Source organism: Raphanus sativus, unplaced genomic scaffold (genome assembly GCF_000801105.2).
Source record: "Raphanus sativus cultivar WK10039 unplaced genomic scaffold, ASM80110v3 Scaffold0560, whole genome shotgun sequence".
Classification (NCBI taxonomy): Eukaryota; Viridiplantae; Streptophyta; class Magnoliopsida; order Brassicales; family Brassicaceae; genus Raphanus; species Raphanus sativus.
In genome coordinates this window covers 13805-33724 of record NW_026615878.1, presented here as the reverse complement: position 1 = coordinate 33724, position 19920 = coordinate 13805, and the positions used below count along the sequence as shown (strand labels likewise).

The window sequence follows — 19920 nt, the reverse complement described above, 5'->3', positions numbered from 1 at the left end:
ACTCAAAACACAACAAGTCTAAATAAGAAGCATACCCGCTATCGGCTCGGCTCCCTGGGCATCTCCAACCGTAAACACACGTGGGGCGATGGCTAGGCGCTTCGGTGGTGGTGGAAGCGCTGCATTGCCCCTCCTGGGACAATCTCTGACGAATGACCCGTCTGGTTACAGCCATAACAAAACTGGTTTGCCGCTACTGGTGCTGTTGGCGCGATAATCTGCCCGACTGGTGGCGCATCCAATGGCTTAACCCGACAATACCTCGCAATGTGTCCTAGCTTACCGCAAACAAGGCACCTCACACACTGCCCACTATGACTGCGGTGACAACGAGGACATCTCGGTGATCCCGAGTGGTCTCCTGCTCTCCTCTGGGACTCCGGAGCTTTCCCAGACTTAATCTGAGCTGCTCTAGTAAGCTTCTTCTCTTCTGCCAAACCTTCCTCCTGTTCAGCAGCTTTCTCCACCAAATCTCCCAATCTCTGGTAAGTAACAACACGGACATCAGTTGCGAATATCCACTCGCATCCCCTTCAAAACCTCCTGATCAAGTCTTTTTCTGTAATACCACCTCCAGCAAATCTGCGAAGTTGGTTAAACTTCCGCTCATATTCTCTTACTGACATCTCTCCCCTGGCTTATATGATCAAAATCACTCTTCTGCTTATCCATAGCCTCTTCCGGAAAGTACTTCCTATCAAACTCCCGGACGAAATCTTCAAAAGTAAGCCTCTCGGGTCCATCATGATCCAATCGAATTCCTTCCCACCAAACAAGAGCATCTCCATGCAAGTACTGCATAGTCAATCTGAGAGACAACTCCGGTGGACACTCAATAATCTCCAACTTCCGCTTAAGCGCTAACTTCCAATCGTGCGCTGCTATGGGATCTATTGTCCCGCTAAAATGCTCCATATCCATGTCTCTCATATGGCGCGTCAATCTGTAGAATGTCTCATCATAAGCCTGGTAAACCTGGGGTCGGTGGTGGTGGCGGTAGATCCTGAACACCCTGAGCAAACTGCTGAGCTGGAACATGTTGCACTGGGATCTGAGGAAGAGGAGCCTGCTGATCGGGAATCTGATGATCCTGCTGAGCCTGAACTGGTGGAGCCTGCTGAACCTGAATCTGCGGACCCTGCTGCACATGAACCTGAGGACCTTGCTGAGCTGCAGCCAACTGACGAGCAACCTCCTGTGCAGCTACTCGGGCAGCCTCTTGAGCGGCTTGCCTGGCTGTCTCCTGAGCAATCTGCTGAACTTCCTCCTGAGCAGCCTGTCTAGCAGCATCCTGAACCATCTGTCTCATAGTCTCCTGGTCAACTTGAGGAACTGCGGGCTGAACATGCTCATCCTGAGCCTCTCTAGCATCTCTGGCGATCTGGGCACGGGTAGCTCTCCTCGGCGGCATCTGAAAGGAAGACAAATCTGTTAACTTCTGCTGAAAATTTAAAGGAGTGTACCGAACGGAGAAGTGCTATTGGTTTTTATTTTTAAAATACCCAAACCCCCAAAATATTTGAAACCGATTAAAACAGAATAAAAACCGAGTCTCCAAAAATCGCCATCTCGGGACAGAACCGGGACGGAACACGGCTCTGATACCAAAAACTGTGACACCCATCACTCTCGAAAATCCGATAATAATAAAATAACATAATAATAATAATCGTCTCCATTTATAAATAATCCAAAGTCAACATCCTCGACATCATAATACCATAAGGACAAATCCGTAAATATCGATAACATCCGAAACATAAATAACGACATAAATCCGTAAGTCCGAAAATACGAAATAACATAAACGATAGATAAAAGCCCGAAGGCCTAAAAGTAGATAGCGGTAGAAGTGATAAAAGCCCAAAAGCCCAAAAGCACTCAAAAGCATCCGTCCAGTAGAATCACTCCTGCTCGGCGGTCTCACCTGAAAGGGGAAAGAAGGAGGGGTGAGCAACAGGGGAGTCGCTCAGTGAGGTATGGGATGCTAATCCCGAATTTCATGGACATAGACATAGCATTACGGATAAAAATAATTTAATCTTAATACGTACAATCACGGTACCTAAAGTACCCAATCATGCAAACAATGGTCCTAGCGAGCCGCGCACTCGCCGCCCCGTAAGGGCAAACAAAAAAAATAAATAAATATACTCCACTCGAGATAGTGCTCGGACACCGCCCTTAGACGTTTTATCGACACTTCCAGGTTACGGACCAGCCGGTCGACTATAGCTGGCCGTAACCGCCACACAATCCGGCATACATAATTACGTTTCTGTATCCGTCATAAAAAGTTCTAACTAAGAAAATGCATTAAGTGAGGCAATCAACGTTGAACCATCTAACACCCTAGTTCCGGTTTAAGCAATCAACCTAAACTAAACAAGCAATGACAGACTCGATTTCACGCAGACGGAACATATTAAAAATAAATTATATTTATTCGAAATCCTAAGTCGGGTACGAGAAGTTCGGAAAGAGCCCTCACCGTAGAAAATGTAGAGAAGTGGTATCTATGAACTCCAGATGCTCAAATAGACTCCAAATCTGAAATCAGGGCGAAATTTCGGGTCAAAACGCCCTTCGAACGGGTGAAAACGGGTCTGGTCAAAGTCTACGGAAAAGTCAACCCGCTGGTCAAAGGTCAACCCGGTCAAACCTTGACCAGAAATCAATTAAACTTAACTGCCCGGTTTACTCTATCCTAAATTGATTTCAATTGGACCGCCCGGTTTAGCCTTAACCGAAATTAAATTAATTAATTAATTAAATCGACCGGTTTACCCTAACCGAAATCTAATTAATTTTAACCAACCGGTTTACCCTAACCGATTCGCAATTAATTTAAACCAGTCAAACCAACCGGTTGACCGAGTCACCGAGTTGACTCACCGAGTCGACTCGGCCGAGTTGGCGAGTCGCCGGCGAGTCACCGGCACCAGTCACCGGCGGCGACGGCGAAGGGACGGTGGCTTACTGGAAAAGTCACCGGCGGCGGCGGCGGAGGGACGGTGGCTTACTGGAAAAGTCACCGGCGGCGGCGGTGGTGCGGTGGTGACGCGGCGGCGGATTCCCGGCGGCGAACTGACGGCGGCCGGGCGCGGCGGCTCCGGCGAAGAGACGGCGGAGCATCTGTTTCACGCGCGCGCGAAGGCTGATCTTCTGGAGGCTCGTATGGCTTCGTCTGAGCTCCGATTTCGACGATTTCGGTGGCTACGGATTCGTCTCGACGAGAGGAACGCGATGATGGTCTTGCATGCACGAAATTCGTAACGGTTAGGGAGTTATGGGTGTTTTACTAAAACGGCCGAAATGAAACTTAAAGATCAAGGCGGTTTCCGGCGTTACCTAGGGATGCGATCGGTGGTGACAAGCTGGACGTGATCACTGCGTGAGGCGACTCCGGCGAGCTCTGGTGGTGGCTCAGTCACTACAAAACATTCCCCAATTCTCCCATCAACTCTTTTCTCTCTTTATCTTTTTTTTTTTTTCTCTTTGATGAACTTGGTGACGAAAACAAGGTGAGAGGGGGTGTATTTATAGAAAAATATGGACCTGTGGGTGTGTGCATCGACGTTGGCGTGCTAACAAACTCTATAGCCGGAATTGGATCGTTACAGTCACACTGATCGCTGTATTCTTTATGAGAAGGATGTATATATTTGAAATATATTGGTATCTTTCCTCTATGAGGTCTGTGTTTTCACCAGTTTGGACATGTACATATATTTTTTTTTGAAACACCGTACATATTTTCTTTGTATCACTTAATTCAATGGGTAGATTTACACTTGAATTAAATAGTATATTTTTCAGATGGCAATCAAAGAGAGACTTTATCTTCTCTAGACAGTGGGTTCGTGGGCAAGATGGAACATATAGTAAGTTTTACTCTTCTAGATAATGGGTTCTTATATTTCTGATGATGTCTGTATCGCCTATGCACAAAGGTAGACATTGATTTAAACCCTGACACGTTTAATTGTCAATTGTATTATGCTAGCTCAAATTTTCTTGGTTAAAATTATTCTTTAGTTGCTGAACTAAATACATAAAACGTCAATTCCCACCTATGAACTCTATTCATATGTTGCAAGATCAAATGCAAGACAGAGAATAGTAATGAAAAGGAGAATCAATATTGTATTGTTTATTTCATTTTCTATAAGCTGTAAGGATATCAATAGTTAATCATGTGAATAAGCTAAGGAAACCTAAATCTAAAATCTGAACTTCACAGTTACAGATTTTTATAAATATCTGTTAGCTCACCACTGCCGTCTCGAAATCTTTGTTATTTATCCTTCTCACTGTATCTTTTTGTATTCATACGACTAGAGTCTAATTTAATTCATTATCATTCTTTTGAAAACAGCTATCCATATAATCGAACTACTCTTTTATTCTGTAACTTCGTATGCAGCAATCTTACAGTTTCCAGCAGTGCACAAGAAGCGGCCTCCAAGTCCGGATATCGACGTACAGATATAACTCGTAAGATATTTTTTGTGATAGCATTTCTCTATGTAGCATTACCTGCTGCATGTCAAGATAACTTCTTCTTATTAAGAAATTTCTACCCAAGTGTACTTCGATAGCCAGAGGTTCTTGGTCCTTGTGATTCCTCGTCCTTACAACTAGCTGGTTAAGAGACTAGTTCTTTAATGATCAAAAATTCTAGAACTGACTCGTAAGGCTCCTGGGCAATCTTATTGGCTTGTAAACCATATCGAGTAGGATGCTGCTTTAGTGTTTCATTTTCTTTCCTATTCCATTTTGACTTTCTTCTTCAAATACGTTGACTTTCGTCTTTCTCACTGGATCATATAATATGCATTCTTACTGTGGACTTACAGAACGCCTAGAAAGAAATTTTTTTTCTTCTGCTTTTAAGACCTTAATCTCTCTTCGTTCCTGTTGATTGCAGCATCCACTTGGGAAATCAGAAACTTGAAAAGCGATCAGATGCAGAACCTCCAAGTTGTCTTGTAACACACATGCTAGAAATCCACTCTAAACGTTGGTGCAAATGGAAGAGAACTAGCTACTCAAAGTTTGAGAAGACAATTCCATACGCATTACTCCTTCAAGTAGCAGGTTAAATGAATGCCTTCTCTTCTGCTAGATCCTTTTAGAGTATGAACACTAAAATTGAGTAGGAAGTGAATATTTGATTTTTTTTTTTGTGGTATCAGTAATATTTAGTAAAGGATGCAGACTCTAAATATTTATCAGTGGTATGATATAGATTGGTAATCACTATCGGCACGTGTTTGGGATAAAAATCAAACTTATCATGTTTTCTGTGGTAACAAAACGGAAGCTTTTTTGTGGCATAAAAAAGTATAATTTGGTTGGAATTGCCTCACCTCTGGTTCACATTAGAGATGTCACAAGTTCCACATGGGTTCTGTTTCAATTTCTTGTTAATGGTATATCAGGTCTGAAAGAGTACATTGGAGCAAACCCGGCCTTCAAGTATGAAGCCTCCTCTAGTGTTGTACAGTCCAAGTTATCAGATATTCCGAGTGGTGAATATGTAGATGAGGAAATAGAGGAGCAGTTTTATGATGCCACAGACTCATCATCTGATGAGGAGGAAAGCGATGAAGATGATGATGATCAGGACCAGGACAAAAAGGTAACTTGGTTTTGCTTTCTTCTCGTCCATTTATAATATCATTTTCACATTTATAGAGTAAAGAATCACGAATAGAAATACAAAACCCAAAAAGCTCTTCTTCATATAAATCAGAATGATTACATCAAAACACCCAAAACGCAGAAAGTGATTCGCTTTGTATAAAAAGATATATACTTCCGAAGCACTCTCTATCTTAGATGAGTCTCACAGTTACAGTCGAGACTTCATCCCTACATATACTTATATGTAAGTGCAAAACACTCTAGAGCAAGAAATATTGAGGATGCACCTCAGGCATAATCTAGTATTTGAAGTTCATATTAAGTATTTGTGTACAGCCCATGAGGTGTGGAACTTGCATGCGAAGTTAGTAATCTGTTGTTTACATGTTCAAAATAGGAGATAAAAGTCAAACTCAAGAATGTTTCATGGGCAATCGCCAGCCTATCTTTGAAGCAGCCTAAAGGTTCTCTCTTTACATCTTTTTGTCTAGTCCATTAATCATATCAATGCCTTCATAAGTTGTGTTACATATTAGAATTTACAACCCCCTTTTTATTTTGTTTCCAAATCCCAGCGTGTAGTGTTAATATATCTGCTCTATTTTGACATCAGCTCCAGGTGCAAGTAATGTATTAGACACTAGTGTTGATCCTGTGAATATCGATCCAAGTCAGATCCAAGGATCCCTGCGCAAAGGAGATGGCGATAAGGACTCAAAATTGCTGGAATTCTCCTAGTGGCATGGGGTTTATGATCAGGGGAAAAACCTACCTCAAAGATAATGCAAAGGTAACTTTAAATTCTTGCATCTTCATCAATATGTCAACAGTTGATGTTCCGTAGATGCCATTGCGCTTAAGTCCTCCCGATCCAACCATGTTTCTGAACTTGTTCTTATATTTCCATAACGTTATCTCTTTAAACTGCATGTATCTAGTTTCCAAATTGATATATGGCTCTGAAAAGTTGAGCTCCTGAATTATCTGAATAACTGTATTCGTTGAGGTTCCCCTCCGGGCAAATTTAATAAACTGTATGAAAAATTTCAAGGTGATGGGTGGGCAGCCCCTTCTGACACTAGTATCAGTGGATTGGCTTAAAGTTGATAAAGCTGTAGACAACATCGCTCTGCATCCGAAATGTCTTGTCCAGGTACCTCAATTTTATAAATTTACAACGATGATGAACCTCGTGGCATTAGGCATTGGGTCATGCCAATTCATTATTTAAGAATTTCTTTAATTTTCTCCTCATTACCTTGTGGCGAAGACTACTGTTACTTTCTTAGTTAACGAGTAGTTAAAGAGTGTTGAAAAAAGAAGTAACATACTAATTTTGTGTATATTCTCTTCCGTGGTCGAAGGAGCCTGATTGGAAGTTATTTACGTATTTTGTAGTCAGAACCGGGGAAAAAGCTGCCGTTCATCCTAGTCGTAAATCTTCAGGTTTGAATAGTTATGCAACATAAACTCTATATATTTCTCTGTCTTTTCCCTCAAGTTTTTTGTTAAATCAAGCAAGTACTGAATATTTTATGTGTATTGATCATGAGGCTCAAGCTCAACTTATATACAACGTTACAAGTATATCTTTCTACCGACTTATACTAGAGTATTTATCTCTAATATTTACATCATTATCTCTTACTAAATACATAATTAACCATACTTATCCTAACACTCCCCCTCAAGTGGGAGCATTGCAAATGCCCAACTTGGACATAAGATGATTAAACTGCAACTTCCCCAAAGCCTTTGTCAAAACATCAGCCAACTGCTCCTTGGTGCCAATGTAAGAACATGTGATCATCCCTGACTTCAAAGCATCTCGAACTCGATGGCAATCAATCTCAACATGTTTAGTTCTCTCATGAAAGACCGGATTAGACGCAATATACAATGCAGCCTTACTATCACAAAACAAACGTGAAGGTGTCTTAGGCGCAAAGCCTAGATCAGTGAGCAACTGTCTTAACCATTTTACTTCTCGTGTAGCAATAGACATTGCTCGGTACTCAGCCTCAGCAGAAGAATGAGATACCACATTCTGCTTCTTTGTCTTCCAAGACACTGGTGAACCTCCTATCATGGCGACGTATGCTGTCAAAGATCTCCTTGTTAACGGACACGCCGCCCAATCAGCATCACAATAGATTGAAAGCTGTAAATCACCATCAGACTTTAGTAGAATCCCCTGACCAGCAGAACCTTTAAGAAACCGTACTACTCGGAACGCAGCCTCCATATGTCTCTCTCGAGGCTTCTGCATAAACTGAGATAAAATATGAACCGAGTAAGCTATGTCTGGTCTAGTATTAGCTAGATAAATGAGCCGACCAATTAGTCTTCTATATCTTGCAGGTTCTTTAACGAAGGCGCTATCATCTGTTGCCAAATGATGATTCTGCTCCATGGGCGTCGAAGCTGGTGCTGCATCCGACAGCCCTGTCTCTTTTACGATATCCATTGAATATTTCCTTTGACTCAACACAAAACCTTCTTTGCTTCTGGCTATCTCTATGCCAAGAAAATACTTGAGCCTCCCCAAATCCTTCATATGGAAGCACGTTCCAAGATACTTTTTAAACTTCTGAATCTCATCTCCATCATTACCACAGATAATCAAATCATCAACGTATATAAGCACTCTTATCTCCACACTTCCACGCGAGTAAACAAATAAGGAATAGTCAGAATATGACTGATAGAAACCCGCGCGTAGAAGTGCCTTTGTGAGCTTCTCGAACCAACACCGAGGTGCTTGTTTTAAACCATAAAGAGACTTATGTAACCTCAGCACTTTGTTAGGTTCAGAGTGTGTGAATCCTTGCGGAAGCTTGATATAGACCTCCTCATGTAAATCACCATGAAGAAATGCATTGTGCACATCCATTTGATGCACTTCCCAGTTATTAGCAGCAACAACTTTCAAAAGACTCCTCACTGTCGTCATCTTTGCTACCGGAGCAAATGTCTCGTCATAATCTGATCCTGCCTTCTGTCTATTCCCAAGCACAACCAGTCTTGCTTTAAACCTTTCCACTGTCCCATCCGAATTATATTTGATCTTGAACACCCACATTGTGCCCAACGCCACGCGTCCTGGAGGTAAATCAACTACACTCCATGTATTAGAAACCTCAAGTGCATCAACTTCTTTGTAAACCGCCTTTGTCCATCTCTTATCTCTCATAGCTTCTTGAAAATTTCTAGGCTCAGTCTCTGCGCAAACTGCTGCAACAAAAGCCTTGTGCCCAACAGAATATGTTTCGTCAGAGATAAGTTCAGTAAGAGGACAAAGAGTGTTACCTGTGACCGGGTCGAAGTAGATGCTGTAGGAGTGATCGGAGGTGCGAACGCGAGGGGTACTATTTCCACAAATTGCATTGTAGATGACGAAGTCATTTAACCGAACAGAAGGCGTCTTGGCTCTCTGTCCTCTGCCCATAAGAACCTCTGTTTCTGCCTCTTTATCAGGTAGGATTACTGTTGCAGTCTCATTCCCTGTACTACTTACTTCGGGTCCGACCTCCATTACTGCAGGATCATTGGAAACGGGATCACCACTCGGTAACGTTGGCGGTGTTACTGCAACGACACTCCCCCTGTTTCCAGTATCCTCTGTTTCTTCATCAACACTCCCCATGTTTCCAGTATCCTCTGTTTCATTTGTAAGGAAAACAGAGTCGTAAATTTCCGTCACAACAGGAGATGTAGAGACTTGTGATACGTCTGTTGCGTATGGAAACTCGTTTTCCTTGAAAATAACATCACGAGAGACAAAGAACTCTTTCTCCTCTAGATCGTAAAGCTGCCATCCTTTCTTGCCAAAAGGATATCCAACGAAAATACATCTCCTACTTCGCGATGCAAACTTGTTTTTATCTCGCAGTTGCTTGTGGGCGAAGCATAATGAACCAAACACTCGTAGATCAGAATACGATGGTACTGATCCAAATAACAACTCGTGGGGACACTTCCCATTAAGTACTTTGGTTGGAGTGAGATTTATAACATGAGCGGCTGCAAGAACCGCTTCTCCCCAAAAACTAATTGGCAAACTAGCCTGAAATAGTAAAGCTCTTGCGACATTCAGTAAGTGACGATGCTTTCTCTCCACTCTACCGTTCTGTTGTGGTGTTCCCACGCAAGAGGTTTGATGAATAATACCTCTGGTTTTGAAAAACGATGAAAGACACATGAACTCGGTGCCGTTATCGCTACGAACCTTCTTTATTGTCTTTCCAAACTGAGTGTCAGCATAAGCATGGAAATCTTCGACTACTTTCTTTACTTGTGACTTCTCGAGTAATAAAAATGTCCAAACGGTTCGTGAGAAGTCGTCTACAATAGTTAAGAAATACGAAGCTCCTTTAGAAGCTTGAACCCGATATGGTCCCCAGAGGTCGATGTGTATCAAATCAAAACAATCACTCGTTTTATTATAACTTTCAGAAAACTGATCCCTAGTCTGCTTAGCACGAAAGCAGACTTCACAAGAATGTAAATTTGCAGAAACATCAACACCAGAAAACAAATGCAAATCCGACAAAGCAGAAAAACCAGGATGTCCCAACCGACGATGCCACAACACCGGATCTTCAACCTTCACAGTCTTGTTAACTCGCCCAACTCTGACATCCTTAAAATAGTACACCCCGTCGCGTTCCTCACCTGCTCCAATCAGCATCCTCGAACCCCGGTCCTGCAACACACACAATGTATCGGTGAAAATCGCTAAACAGTTTGATCTCTTAAGCAGTTTAGATACTGATATCAAAGAGCAGTTCAAATCGGGAACATATAACACATCATGTAGTGAGATACGATTAGACAGCCGCAACACTCCCACTTTCTTTGAGACCGTGATGCTTCCATCAGCAAACCCAACGTTACAAGGTGATATATCTCTGAGATCAACAAGGAGATTGATATCCCCTGTCATGTGGTGTGATGCCCCTGTATCAATAATTACATCACCAATATCCTTACCGGACAGCTTATCAGAAGAGGTTGACTTATTGTTGATAATCTGAGTGATCGCTCTCCACTGTTCTGGAGTTAACTCAGGTGGTCCTGTGTTGTTTGGATTAGCCGTAGTAGCATAAGCCAAGTTACTCTGTCCTCTACCTCTGGACTGCCCATTACTGCGACCACCTCCTCTCGATGTACCTCGAGTTCCTCTTCCTCCTCTCTCTGTGAACCACTCTGGATACCCAATAATCTGCCAACATGCAGATTTATCATGACCTGATCTTCCACATTTTGAACAGATCCTGTCACGTCCTCTGTTTTGCGGTCCTTGTGCTTGTGCGTTCAGATCGTCAAGTGTACCTCCGCGTCCACTGTTCGATTTATTGTCATCATTATTGTTCTCACGTCTAGTTGTAAATCCAACAGCCTCCTGCTGTTGTTCTCTTATCTTTGCAGAGTTCAAACGATCCTCTTCTCGCACCACTTTGTTATAAACTTTTCCAAGATCTGGAAGAACATCAGCTTCTATGATAGCTGTGACAACATGACCAAATCTGGACTCATCGAGCCCCATTACGAACTGATGTACCCTCTCATCTTCTCTTTCCTTCTCGTACACGGCAGCTGCATCACAAGTACACACTGGTGATGGTCGATACGTCTGGAGTTCTTCCCACATCTTAGCCAGACGACCATAATAATCAATCACTGCCTGCCCATCTTGCCTACACGAAGCTAGCTTGGACATCAGCTGATGCACTCTCACCTTATTTCCCACCGAGAACCTCTCTCTCAAGTTCTCCCAAAGCTTGTGTGCATCTGTTATGAAAGTCACAGTTGACCTAACTCGTGGCTCGATAGACGTTCGCAACCACCCTACTATCATTGAATTGACGCTGAGCCATGACTCAAGATCAGCGTGTCCTTCTGGTGGCTTCTTCAGCGAACCATCGATGAAACATGCCTTCCTCTTGGCTTGGAGAGCATTCATCATCTCCGTTGCCCACTCGTTGTAATTCTCTCCCTTCAGTTGAACTGAAGTAATCAAAGCTCCAGGATTATCCGACGAGAAGATCGAATACGGTGAGCTTGCACCCTTCTCTCCGGACACGCCGGCAACAACAACTTTATTATCTCCCATCACGTTGAAGATCTTAGAACTTTATGAAAAAAATTGAATAAGCAAAGATCGATAATGAATGGATCTATTGCTCTGATACCATGTTAAATCAAGCAAGTACTGAATATTTTATGTGTATTGATCATGAGGCTCAAGCTCAACTTATATACAACGTTACAAGTATATCTTTCTACCGACTTATACTAGAGTATTTATCTCTAATATTTACATCATTATCTCTTACTAAATACATAATTAACCATACTTATCCTAACATTTTTCCATATATGAGTATATGTCTGTGCAAAACCTCTTTGTTTACCCCTAAGTCACAATGTGTCACACGTATATAACTAAAAATTTATATTATTGTGGAATTGTTGTTCCCGTTACAGGTACCAGCAAAGCCTAACTATTGTCTGGTCATGTACTATGCTGCGGATCGACCTGTAAGCGAATCTTCCTCGCTGGGAAAATTTGTAAATGGGAGTGACAGTTACCGCGACTCAAGATTTAAGCTGATTCCAAGTATTGTTCAGGTAAGGAAACTCTCTCTTCTAGTTGTCTCCGATATATAGTAATTTTGATAGCATGTTAACGGTGATGGTGAATCACAGGGATATTGGATGGTCAAGCGGGCTGTTGGAACAAAAGCCTGCTTGCTTGGTAAAGCTGTAACCTGCAAGTACTTGAGGAAGGATAACTTTCTGGAGGTATATTAGAATTAAAAAATTGCATGTTGTCCAACAGACACACATGTGTCATGAGATAGTGGTATTGCAGATTGATGTAGATATTGGATCATCGGCTGTTGCCCGGAGCGTTATTGGTCTGGTACTTGGTTATGTCACAAGCCTCATTGTTGATCTAGCCATCTTGATTGAGGTTAGTTTGCTGCTAGACTTTTATCTTAAAAGGAAAGTTTTTTTTCGCTTATGAATTGAACATCTTTCTTCAACTACCAAATCAAATGCAGGGAAAAGAGGAAACAGAGTTGCCAGAGTATATTCTTGGGACGGTTAGGCTTAACCGAATAGAGCTGGACTCGGCCATTTCGTTTGAGGTTTGAGACTTGACTGAGTAGAAAACATTTCATCTAATTGCAACAATCATATTATTGTTCATAGACTCAACTGAAATTAATAACATGATGCAGGAATGAAGAACAGCCAATGGCTACTAAAACATGTGTCTTATGGATCACTACTACTACCCCTTTGGCGAAATATAGACAAACAACGACAAAGGGGATAACAAAAGATACTTAAGATTTTTGCTTCTTCTAAACTTGTGGATTGGATCAGCAAAATTGAATTCAGGGAATATCAAGCCTTCACTTTGACTCTTTATTAAACCTTCGGAATAATACAAACGGGTATTTTGAAAAATACCCTATGTAAGTTTTAGATTTGGAAAATGTCCTATGTTTATTTTCTTTTAAAAAACCTAGCCCTTTCTTAATTAAAAATACATAAACTTTACATATTACATTTAACAAAACAATAAATAAGTATCGTTGTTTGGATATCCTAAAGTTTACTAGTAGATAAATTTATTTTATCAAGCTAAATCTGCATTTATAAAAATAAATGGTATATTTATATTCATCAAATAATTTTAATGATCAAACATTCAAATAACTTTTAATTGTAATGTAACATAAATTTAAGGGAGAAATTATATGAAAAATTATTAGAGAAATGATCTTAAATCTCTGTTTTTAAACCAAATTTGTTTTCTCAATCTAGACTTCAAGATCTAATATCATAAAAATATTTCATTTAAAGATGATCAATTACCATATTACCCACAATACTATTTAACATAAATTATATAATAATAATAACAAAACATTTTGAAAACTTAATAAATTTTTGACAAAAATGAAAATGCCATCGTCCATCGTCATTTCAGCATCATTTCCGCATCGTCTCTATTATCGTTTTTGCATCGTCTCAGCATCATCTCTGTCGTCGTCTCGGCATCGTCTCCGCATCATCTCCAATCAATCATCGTCTCTGCATCGTCTCAGATCTGTCGTCATCTCCAATCAATTGTCGTCTTTGCATCGTCTCTGCATATCTCTAATCCGTTGTCGCCTCCGCATCGTCTCAGATCTGTCGTCGTCTCCAATCCATCGTCGTCTCAGATTTGTCGTCGTCTCCAATCCATCGTCGTCTCTGCCTCATTATTTAGTGTCCCAGCATCTGATCAATGTATCATTATTTCATGTTCATTATAAATTGATGATATGTTGTTGCGATTGAATTTTTTAGTTATTTTGAAACTTAAGACTCGATTGTCATCATTGTCGTCTTCTAGACTCACAATATTTTTGAGTTGTTTTTGAATATTTAGTAAAAGTCTCTGATACACAATTGGTTGATTTTTTTGAGATTTGCTTTTGATTTTTTACAGATTTTCGAATATGATTGAAGTTTTTTGTGTTTGTGCATAATAGAATTCAAAGGAATCTTTCAACTGAGAGTTTCATGTTGATAAGAATAGGACTGCATCATTGAACTATGAAATTTCTTTAGAGTTGAAAAGTATTTTTGAAGTTTTTAATCTCCATAGAAAATATTCGTCAATTCAGAGTTTCATCAGCAAGATTAGAGCTTCTAATGGAATATGTCTGTTGTGTGTTAAGGATTGTTGTTTTATTATCAACTAAGCACTATTCTGGATAGCTTTCCTAATTATGCATTAAACATTCCAGAACAATTTGAATTTTGGAGGTTATTACTGATCCAGCTAGCTGTAACAAGCAAATTACTGATACATGTGCTTCTCTAGTTCCTTTGAATGTTATTCCGGATTACGGTTCTACAGTGCAGAGAGAAAAACAATTACATCGTTTCTATGATTTTTTTTCTTAGATATTTATGATAGCTCTCATAATCATGTACTAATCCTTCTAAAACAATTTAACTTTTGTAGACTCTTCCTTATTAAAGTGTTTCTACTGAATGTTATTCCGGATTTTAGTCATGTTTATATAGGATTTTCATCAAAAACGAGAGGAGCTGGTGATATTAAGGTGTATAGCTATTTTAAAACCAAGGGAGAGTCAATGTTGAGGATGAAAAAATGGTGAGTTTGGGGGTTCCTAGTTTTAAATTCCAGTCCCACAAGTGCAGCAGATGTGGCATAGGAGGGCACAACAACAACACATGCAAGACCTAAATGATGAAGTTTGTGATAGGGAAACAAAACAAATAGTTCAATTTTATATTTTCATTTGTCTTGTGAATTTTTTTCTAAATGTCATTTAAATAGTACAGCATGTTCTATTATTTTTTTATTTCAATGTAAGTCATCAATGTTTTATTGATGACTTACATGTTTATTGAACATTTTCTAGATGTGATTTATTTGATGATTATGTGATTTGCACAAGACCACATATATATTTTCTTTTGGAATCCCATCCTAAATAAGTCAGATGCTTTCCAACTTTTTTAATATATAATTTATGTTAAATACATTTATGTGTCTGATACTAACAGACGATTCTCCCGAGTCTAGAGGCTAAACTACTATGTTCCCCTTACCCATAATACTTGGGTTCGGCTTGTGGAAGATGTAAATTTTTTTCCTACTTTCTTTTTCTTAGAATTCCAAATCACAATTTGAAATTGACCAAATATATCTTTAGTTTTTGATCTCATTTCATCTTTTAGTTTAAAATTTGCTAGATAGAAACACACTAATACTTTATTCTAGAAACCCATCCAAACATTGCAAAATTCTTTCCAAAAATTATAATATAAAATTAAGGGTTAAATGCATTTATGTGTTCGGTACTAACAGATGATTCTCCTCAGCCTAGCGGCTAAACCTGTTATCTTACAAAACTTAACACTTTAGTTCAAGTCTTTTTTACAAATTAAGACTTCTTTGATGGCCTTCCAGAAAATAGTTCAAGTCATCCTGAAAATGTTCAACAACCAATTTGGAGATCAAATCTTTAATTTTTGGCTAATCCCATTTCATATTTAGATATTGAGAAACACTAATATTTTGTTTTGCAAATCCATCCTAAACATGTCGCATATTATCATATTAAAATCATTACACATTAATACTTCTTTGATAACCTTCTTGAAAATGATTCAAGTCATCTTAAAAATGGTTCAAGTCATCCTGAAAATACTTAATAAACAATATAGATATCAAATCCTTAATCTTTGGTTAATCTCATTTCATATTTAGTCACTAAAAACATTCATATTTTGTTCTGGAAACTCATCCTAAACATGTCACATGTTATCCAATTACAATCATAACACATTAATACTTCTTTGATAGCCTTCTTAAAATGGTTCAAATCATCATGAAAATGTTCAATAACCAGTGTAGGAGATCGAATCCTTAATCTTTGGCTAATCTCATTCCATATTAAGTCACTGAAAAACATTCCCATTTTCATGCCAACCATGGGACGATTGTGTCCTGGTCCGAGTAATCTTTTAGGTTAGTGCTTAATCAAAATGAATTAGTGGACCACCAGTATTGTAATGTTCATCAACGCTTGTCAATGCACTTGTCAACGCGTCATCAAAGTTTCTAATAAATAGCAAAACAAAAAGGATTTAATGATATAATCTGAAACTCTACAATTTAAATTAGCGAGATATCATATCTACAAACTAAAAGTTTACCCAATGTGTGACTCAAACTGGAAAAGAGCAATTATGGCTGCTAATGAGCTTGCCTTCAAATTCATGTTACAAGAATATATACTCTTCGTTGTATGTCTCTCCTTGTATTTCCTTTTGATATATCTCCTTTGACATTTCGAAGTTTCTAGCGGCATGCAAGAATCCAGATGTCAAAGAAAGAACAATATTACCTTTGCAAATATCATGGTTCTCAAATCCCCAGAAACAAAGATTTGATTGCACACAAACAGACAAAAAAACTTTCCAATTAAGCTATACATAAAAGTAAAGAGAAAATGTGGAAATAAAACCATACATAAGAAAAGTAAAGTTAAGGTGATGTACTCTACTTGATTCGACACTTCCTTTCATAAACTCAAAAATGTCACGAGATTGGTAGAAAAACAATGATTCATGACTCAAAGAAGAATAAACCTCAAATTTTCAACCAAAATCCCTAATTTCAATTTCAATCTGAAACATTTAAAACTTACATCTATCAATTCTGATTTGGACTGTCTAGATTGAAACAATAGAGGTTCACCGTGATACTGTCTCTGGCGTCTTCGATGGCAGCGACGTCATGATCTCTCTCTTTCAGATTCGTCGTCGACAAGTTTGTTTTCTTTTTTATTAATAAGTGAGGGTAGTTCAGTCTTTTGATCTACTAATAGAAGGCAATTAATCTGATTTTCAATCTGAAGGACTAGTTTTGAGAAAGAAACTTAAATATATCTATTTAGGAGAATTTCCCAAACTATTATTATAATATAATATTTAGATCAGTACAAAATCAAAAATATATCATTGGAAGTGGTCTGAAATAGCCTTAAAATTTTTTTCCCTAAATTATCACACAAAATCAAAATAATACATTCAACATTCATATAATTGGTCGAAATACCATTATATTTCTTCCCATAAATTTGTAGTTTAGATCATCTAAATTTAATCTTGTTCATCTTTCAGCAAGTTCGTTGTTGTCATTTCTAGCTCTTGCAGTCGTTCATCTTTGTCTTTATCTTAGAGATCGTGAGGTCTTTTATTGGTGATATCGTTTGTGCTTTCCATCATCAGCAGTTTGGGTTAACTAATACTATCTTGTGATTTTAGTTTATATTAGATTGATTCTGTTATATGTGAATGAACTAGGTTATGCACTTCCGTTTGTCCATATTAAGAATCTCTTGTTTTTCATTCAAAAATTTTCATCACATTTGAAGTTATTAAATTGTAAAGAATTAATTACAAATATTTGATGAAATATCCAGAAATCTGGAAAAGTTTAAACTTATGTTTGAAGTAGTAGTGTTTAAGATTTGAAATTAGACTCTACTGAATCCTGATTTGTTCTAAAGTAACAAATACCAGAGTTGCGTGGACTCATTTTAATTCACCATAATAGTTATAGTAGTAGTAAATTAGTCTTGGTTGAATGTAGGAATAGTTGATATAGAACATGGAAAAATATACAAAGATTGCTTCATATTTACGAGAATTGTCACTTTTTATGATGGTTTGTTTTGTAAATTTCTTATATCTTAAGAGGCAAGAACATTCTCCATAGAATTTATAGTTTTCGATATATTTCTAGTTTTTTATTACTGGTTTTGATTCTATATATTTTATAGTTTCTAAATGTTTGCTTTAAGTGAGTGACCAAGTTCCTAAGTTTTTTATTCATGCTCTTTCTTCTGCTAACTTGTGAGATTCAGTCAATCAACATGCGATATTTATGAAGTATATAATAATTAAAGCAGAGATTTAACAAAATTTACATAGATCCATTGGAGTTGGTCATAATGTGTGCATTTTTTTTTCTTATACTATTCATGATAGATTTCTTAAATATATACTAACCCTTTCAAAAAATCTGAAATTAGCTAAAAGCACAAAGAGAAAAAAACCCATTATATTTATTTTTTACTTCACTGAAACATAGACAAAGATTATACTGAAAACATACACCATATTGGAGATTTAACTAATTTCACCTTCTCTAAAAAATGTGGTTGACTATTAATGTCCACGACCAGCTAGAAAAAAACAGTGGAAGATCTCCTACAAACAGATCAGATCAGTTGGTGAATTCATTATTACAAGTTCTAAATCAAAATCACACAAATGTGGCATAGGATAACACACATCGAAATTACATGCATGACTGTTATACGATGAATGTATGTCTATGTATCTCGGAAAAAAAAACAAAACAGAGAGAATTATTCAAAAGTTTATTCAAGACTATTTATTTTCGAAATTCTTTCATCATTTAAATAATATAAACATGTTACATTCTTTTTCGATGTTTTATTCATTTTATTATTTTAGTGGCTTGATTAATTGTTATGTATTTATATGAATTATATCTAATTGTAGACCTTGTAGTATACATCTTATATGTAATTGAGATTTATCCAATATTTTTTTTTTATGGATAGGCTTTTCTAAATATGTCACATGTTATTTTAAATATATAATACATACTTTAATTAGTATAATATTTTACGTTTCAGGCATAAGCAATGTTCCATCATAACTTAGTACTTAAACTACTACTTTTATTTTATCCCAAGCATACATTAACACGTTCAATTCCCTTGGAAATCCATATGTTTCCCCTTTTTATTTAAAAGATACAATTACATGTGTATAATTTTAATTACTATGCCCAGCATATATAACACTGTAGCCCAGTTGACTAAACACATTAACTCTTTTTAATTAGCATGACTTGAGTTCATTTCACTAGCATATAAACCTATTTATTTTATTTTAACATCATCTTTTAGTCTTAACAGTATGATGTACAAATCATATATTTTGGCTAACCAAATATCAATATAATTGACATTTTATTCAAGTACATTCAAAATGTGTTCTTAGAAATTATTTTAGAATATTTCACATGCTATTCTAAATAATATATATATATATATATATATTGGTTATGAAAAATGTTCCACTAACGGTTAAACTACTACCTTACACTATCATGAATCATGTTTTCAATTCCCTTGAGAGTTCTAGTATTTTTCCAATTTTAATTAAAAAGAAAAGATTGTATTAAAAATATAACTAATAAGTCCAACGCATAAAACACCATAACCTCGTGGCTAAACACAACAATCCTTCTTCTATCAGGTCACGAGTTCAATTTCAAAATACCAAACTTTTTGTTTAATTTGTTTTCAATTTATACAATATCATTTGAATTTTACCGACAATGGTATACAAATCATGCATTATAAGCTAACCACATATCATATGTAATTAGTAATCATAATATATCTTCCTAAATATATATGAAATTTAACAAGATATATATGTACTATTTTTTAATATATACATTTACTTTTTGTTAAAAACAATGTTCCACGTAGCCTACCGGTTAAACTAATATTTTTCCTCTATTCCAATCATACTTGTCTCGCGTTTGATTTCCTAGAATCCGAACTTTTTCCTTTTTAAAAAGTTGTTGATTTTAAAAACTTTCAGAAATGAAAATATCTA

At 37.6% G+C, this 19920-nt stretch overlaps 1 pseudogene; it reads left to right on the top strand.

The window, feature by feature from the left end:
- The first annotated feature begins 3619 nt into the window (after window positions 1-3619).
- LOC108834230 (protein ENHANCED DISEASE RESISTANCE 2-like) lies at window positions 3620-13270 on the top strand (annotated as a pseudogene).
- The last annotated feature ends 6650 nt before the right edge of the window (window positions 13271-19920 follow it).